The 5,064-nt window shown below is 42.7% G+C and overlaps 1 long non-coding RNA gene across 3 annotated transcripts; it reads right to left on the reverse strand.

The window, feature by feature from the left end:
• Positions 1 to 1,148: 1,148 nt before the first annotated feature.
• Positions 1,149 to 4,774, reverse strand: LOC119311446. Of its 3 annotated transcripts, none has more exons than XR_005151066.1 (5): positions 3,961 to 4,774; positions 3,209 to 3,351; positions 2,884 to 3,101; positions 2,191 to 2,252; positions 1,149 to 1,436 (listed from the first exon to the last, which is right to left on the reverse strand). It is a non-coding gene; the product is annotated as an uncharacterized LOC119311446 (long non-coding RNA). The 3 variants fall into 3 exon arrangements; XR_005151067.1 differs by having other exon boundaries at positions 3,177 to 3,351; XR_005151068.1 differs by lacking the exon at positions 3,209 to 3,351.
• Between the last annotated feature and the right edge of the window lie 290 nt (positions 4,775 to 5,064).

Genomic DNA, 5,064 nt, shown 5'->3' on the forward strand with positions numbered 1-5,064 from the left:
TTAGACTTTTTTTTGGCAGCTTCAGCCTCGCAAGCCTCCTTGAATATTTGAAACTGCTCTTCTGTGATTGTCGGATTATCCTTTACAATCTCGGAGTAGGGTTCCTTCTTGTCGATGATCCTTGCTTTCACTCGAGTTTTTCAGGCGGCCAACGCGTCGCTAAACTTGGTCATGGTGTGTTTGTTTATCTTCTTCATTGCCGGGTCCTCGTCTGGATCTTCATAATCCTTCTCATTCCGGCCCGGGAACAAGAATATCTGGTGAAACTTCTTTAGGAGGGAGCTCCTCATATTTTCTATCTTCTGTAGTTTCTCATCGTTGATGGTGGCGGTTGTCCGTACGATGCAGCCTATTTGATTGCCGTAGCATCGACCCGCTTCCTCGGGCGCCTTTGGCTCAAAAATGCCGTCGTCCACCTCCGTGACCACCAGTCTAGTAGTCCTGAGTTTGTTAGGAAGCCGTTGCCTCTTTGCTTTCGGTTCTACACGGGCTCCGCTCCGAGGCAACACCGGTCTCAGTCTCAGCGCCGGTCTCGATGCCGGTCTGAGTTTCAGCGCCGATCTCAGTCTCAGCACCGGTCTGCGTGTCAGTCTCAGTCCCCGATGCGACCGATGGGCCCAGCAACAACATCGGTTGATCATCGGTAAGGCTAAAAAATTCATTTGCCGCCCGCACTACACCACGACACTCAAAGCAGCGTCAAACAATCTGTCGGCATAGGTCACCTAAGGCGACACATTTGGTGTTGGCAAAGACCTTTACCAACAGAAAGGTCTGTCGCCTATAGTCCTACCAGGAAAGGTCTTTAGCGACAGATAAATGTATGCCAACGGACAGTTTGACTGGGTTGGTGAGGGCTATAGCGACAAGCATTTCTTTAGCGACAGACTGTTCTATGCCGACAGATCATCTGACAGTGTGCTATACCGACAGATAGTGCAACGGCCATTTCTACCCCAACAGTTTGTCTATTAGTATCCTATGCCGACAGTCTTTGCGACCTCCAATACTTTCGGCGACACATTTGCTGCCAGGGTTATACATTCCAGCACAAATGCAAATGCATCATATATTAACATTAAAATGAATTCAAAAAATTCAATTCATGTTCAGTTTGCAGTAGATATACCAACAATTACACTCTTCTATTCATCGCAAGATGCCATTGACCAACACATTTATTCAACATATATAGAAGATTCAATAGTTTTCCTTGCTAAAATTAATGAAGAAATACTCAAGTCAACATACATGTTGTGGCATGTTACAAAATATTGGCCAAGTCCATAAGAGACTAAGTGTTCGTTCGCTCTACAAATCACTATGGAAGAGCCCAGGTCTTCGATCACCAAACCGACATCAACTTCCATTTAAAGAAAATAGAGGATCTACAAAAGCCATAATATTTTCGACTTGTTACTTGCTGCCATTTGACCCTGCAAAAGCACCATATGTTTGAGCAATATTATCATAGTACATTTGTTCAAACTTCTGAGTCACTCTTGAGTCCAAAGAACCAAAAACAGAAGATGGACAACAAACTAGCTTGGTAGGGTTGTTATACGTATAGGTCAAAGCCCAAAACATACTGATCATTTAAATGAAGTGAAGAAACCCAGTTGCATGCACATTTATCAGGAAGCAGCCATGAGCATATAGCCCAACTCTGCAGAAAATAAAGCATCATACCAGCATTCAACTTCCTACAAACTCACGCGTACAAGTTCTTACAAACACATGCGTACATATCCATGAGAGTATGCATGTTACATTAGAGTTTTCATATGCTGATAAACGAAGAGTGCCAAACAAGGGTGAGTATGCATCTACATCGTTCAAAGTTAGCTAGAGTTTTAATCAAACATACAACTCTGGACTATAGCAATTAAGAACCGACAGGTCATTGTGAAAATTGATCAGTTAGATTGCTACTCATCAGTGCTTTGCAAACGATGATAACCTGTTCTTCTTTTTCTAGTATGGAAGTCATAAAGTTATTTATTTATTTTCCGAAATGCGTAAAGTTATTTTTGACTACTACAGCTACATTCAATGTAAGACTACACGTCAACATATGTGAATGATCAACTATTTATGTTGATGGATAAGTTTGCAGGATATTAAAATACTGTTTTCTTTCATGCTCACTAGTCGGTCCTCAAAAAACTTAATTTGAAAGCACCTCCTTACATGGTTTTCAACTACTGGAGAGGTCGTTCTGTATTGGTCACGTATAAGCCTTCTAGGTTCTCCTGCAATACAAGCAGAAAAAACCATGAGCAACTGACCACCACATATACTTTGTCAGACCATGCAACTCTGCTAATTATAGTAACTGCAAAAGAGCAAGCAATTCCTATTTTGTCAATGGACTAGAGATCTAACAGAACATTAGCACTTGAGCTGAATTTAGGAACTAATAATTCTTTAATGTAAGCAGATGTTTCATCTAGGTGACATATGCACTCTAGTTAAGTATCTAAGACATCTCTGTTCATCCATAGTCCATTTAATTACTACACGCTCTCAGTTCATCTATAGGCCAAGTTCAAAGCATATGCTCATTTAAAACTTGGGCATGATCATCTACTGTAGTACTGCTACAAAAAATTATTGCACACTTATGGTCACTTCAGTAAACAAAGATATATATTAACCCACGCAAAAAGATATATATATTAAAACAAAAGCAAAAATAAAACATATGTACTCTAATGTAGAATGAATGAAGGGTGTTGCTATCATCCAAAAGTAGAAATAAAACTTAAAGCTATTGATGAAAAAACTTGAACACGTTGTGTAGAACTTGCATTGTTTAACAATATGCAAGAACAGGTATACAGCAATGTAATTTTCAGACAACGATATGATTCGGAAGCACACCGTTCGATCATTAACTGCAAATCTCCTTCTAAAATCTCTTTTTTTTTCCTTAAGCCCTCCACATGAGTCGTGCAGCTCCAGCATTGCCATTTGTGTGTATGGTTTTTGTCTCCATTCACGAGGACAAGCAAGAGTGGTACAATAAACATGGTGATGTTGACAAGAGTAATACATGAACTCTGCGATGATGACAACCGTGACTTGCTGCAAGGTTGGATCTATAGAAATAACCATTCATTAGTATCAGGTCATAGTTTACACTGGAACAGGAAGATGAATAAAATATATTTTACCCTATCGAGTAATAGGTATGTTACTGAATTACCCATACTACATGTGACAACTTTATCCCTCGAGTGCAGCAAAGCCCCATACGGTGTACGCCCAGCCCATGAGTCATGTGAATAACTCCAAACAGGCAAATCGTACTCCTCCAGCAAATAGACCTTGATTCATGCAAGCACTAGACTGCTAGTGCATCGGAATGGAAAGTAATTAACATATGGCTCACACTCCGCTTAATTAATTCAGTTCTATTTTCAATACAATAGTTATCAAATGAAAGCTGCTCAGTTTCGTTAGTATATCTTGATTTAGAGGCATCAGAATATTGATCAGTACATATTCTTAAAAAAAATTGATCCATGCATAAAATTTTACTACAGTATGTTACAGAGGAAATAAAAATTGGCTACGAGGCTGCTCGTGGCATGCTCCATCTATTGATGATGCACATGGACTTCGGTTTCTGGGTTAACCTAACCGATAAATTCTAGTAAATAAGATTCAGTTTTTATTTGTGTTAGGATTATTTCAGTTCTCATTTATCCACGAACCAAAATTCAAAAAACCTGAATAAACCGAACCAAACTAAAAACCATATAAACTGAATGTCCACCCCTAGTTGTACCCAGGCTCATCCGTCCACCTTCTGTCCGTATCTCACACATATATGTGTAATTATGTATTAGTCAGATCCACCGATTGACCAAAAATGGGAGCATTTTGTTTCACTTAAATAAATGTATAGACACATTTGTTTTGTGAGCTCCGTAGGCAAAAGGATAGGCAACATACATGCCCTTGAAGCTACAATGCCAACAATCTGTTCTGAAATCAATGACAGCTGAGATAAGGTTCCTGAAATTGATGATATGATATGAGATCATCTTGAGTAACAGGCAACCACACCATAACTGAAATTATCAGCAAGCAAAAGCCACATTTATGCTTTGAAGCAAGCAGACAAAATCTGTGAATAAATAAGACAGCTTAGACATAAACTTGCTCAACCTAGATAGATCTAATGGGCAATCACACTTTTGGATGGAAAAATGAAATAAATCTTGCCTGCAGCAGCCAAATCTGGAAACAGGGTAGTACAGAGAGGGTGGAGACGTTCCCGGTGGTGGAAGAGGGACAGCGGAGAGTCTCTCCACTGTAGCCTATGGGGCGGCTCCTCAGGTCGGGCAGTAAGTCCCCTCGGAGGCCGTGGCAGCAGGACGCGGGTCGGGGCCAGAGGCCGTCGCGGCGCGAGGCAGGTAGTCTTGGGAGGTGGCGGCGCGAGGCAGGTCGTAGTCTGGGGAGGTGGTGGCGCGAGGCAGATCGGCGGCGTGAGCAAATCAACCACATGTTAGGGGCGACGCAAGGGAACCAGTGGGCGACACCTCAGACTGCAGACGGCGGGAAGGTGCAGCTGGACGGGGGCGTCAGGAGGCGCCGCCGGGGGTGGGAGGGGCAGGGGCATGACCGAACCGGCGACGAGGACGGTGGTGGTGGCTGGTGGCGGCGGCGGCTAGGTCTAGGTGGGGATTTTGGTTAGGTTTGTGTGTGGCGTGAGAGGTGGACGGTGGGTTTGGGTCATTGGGGTGAGACTTACAAAATATCAGGATTTTGGGCCAAGCCCGCACGGGGCTCTTGCCGCTTGTATTTTTGGTGTGGGCGCGATGATAGAAATTGGTGGGCCACGTCTAAGAAACGCCGACACTCTTTCTGTCCAGCCGAACTGCCGACACATAATGTATCGGTATAGGTGGTATATGCCGACACATTTTACGCTGCTGGTCATTGAGTCATTCCCGACAGATAATGTGTCAAAAAGCCTGCATAACGCTGATAGTCGGTGTGTCGGTATAGTTTGAGACAAAAAGAGTGTCGGCCTTGTGTACTTATGCCAACAGA

This window comes from Triticum dicoccoides, chromosome 5B (assembly GCF_002162155.2).
Source record: "Triticum dicoccoides isolate Atlit2015 ecotype Zavitan chromosome 5B, WEW_v2.0, whole genome shotgun sequence".
NCBI lineage: Eukaryota > Viridiplantae > Streptophyta > Magnoliopsida > Poales > Poaceae > Triticum > Triticum dicoccoides.